Source organism: Mus caroli, chromosome 17 (assembly GCF_900094665.2).
Source record: "Mus caroli chromosome 17, CAROLI_EIJ_v1.1, whole genome shotgun sequence".
NCBI lineage: Eukaryota > Metazoa > Chordata > Mammalia > Rodentia > Muridae > Mus > Mus caroli.
Window position 1 is genome coordinate 11148978 of NC_034586.1, and position 1599 is coordinate 11150576.

Here is a 1599-nt window from a genome sequence, read left to right on the forward strand (position 1 = left end):
GGAGATTTAATCTTCTGGAATCCATAGCCACTATGGCTCAAGATCTCCATACCAAGATCCAGATAAGGATCTCCAAGCCTCCAGATAAGGGTCACTGGTGAGCCTTCCAATTCTGGATTGTAGTTCATTCCAAATATAGTCAAGTTGACTACCAGGAGTAGCCACTACACTTATCGAGATTAAATAACTCATTACTGAATGATGAATGGATCAAAAAAGAAATCAAGAAAAAAAATACTCCCTGGAACTAATTTAAGTGGAAAATACAACACAACAATACTTCTAAGACAGACTGAAATCATCCCTATCGGAGAAATTTACTGCTCTAACTATCTACATTAAAAATCTGGGAGTAAGGGTCCCTGATTTGCTGAGAATGGCACCCCAGACTCAACAAGTATGCAATAGTTGCAGGGTCAACTTAAAATCTGTCCTAGGGTAGGAGTGGATGACTTTTTCTTTTCTTTTCCCTTGATTTGTTGGTTCTATCTCAGGGGTATAGGTTCTTTTGTGATTGGTTAAGGCTCTGGGGAATTTGGGGGACTTTTGCTAACTAACTATAGTTGGCTCAAACTAAATGGCAGGCAGATTCTGTAGCTCCTGATTGGCTCTCCATAAGGTTGGCTCAGGCCAGGTGGTGGGGCAGCTTCCTGGGCAGCTTCCTGGTTGGCTGCCTGTGAAGGGTGCTTTTTTTCTGGAGTTGACTGTTTTCAACTTTTCCAGTTCTCGGAAACATAAACGTAGGTCTAGTCTCCTAAACAGCCAGTTTGCAGCCTGTCATGGAGTCAGTACGGTTCTGGCTAACTCTGTTCTCTCATGGACATAGAATATGGGACTTTGAGGAAACCCAGAGGTCAGCTACAAGTGCAGATGGCCAGCCTAGGCTGGAGTAATGGCTGTGGGACCCAGGCTAGATCTGGCTGGCTGCATGGGCTGGATTGGCAGCAGAATGACAAGTATGGGGTGGTAGTGGAAAATCACCAGGCTGGACCCTGGAGGAGGATGTGGAAAGTCTAGGTTTGTGTGGTGGAAGCAGTGCCTCAATAGTGTTTTTTGTTTGTTCGTTTTTTCAGGACAGAGTTTCCTTGTGTAAGAGTCCTGGCTGTCCTGGAACTCACTTTGTAGACCAGGCTGGCCTCAAACTCACTGAGATCTACCTGTCTCTGCTTCCTGTGTAGTGGGATTAAAGGCCTGTGCCACCACCACCTGGTTTCAATAGTCCTTTTAAAGGTGGCATTTTTCTACATTAGTGTATGTAGTGGGCTTCATTGTGATATTTTCACACCTGTGTGTAAGGTATTTATTTTCCTTACTTCCCACACTTGTTCCAGCTCACTAATTTCCTAATCCTATTCTGTAATAGATCCTCCTCCTACATTTATGTCTTTTGTTTGTTTAGATTTCCACACATGAAAGATAAACTATAGTACTTATGTTTCTGAGTCTGGCATACTTTGCTAAACATACCTAATTGTATCAGCTTTCTTGGAAATGATGTTCATCTGTTCTTAATGGCTAAGTAATTCTCTACTATCTGTCTAACTATCTATCTATCTATCTATCTTTTATAGTCTACTTGTCTACACACACACACACACA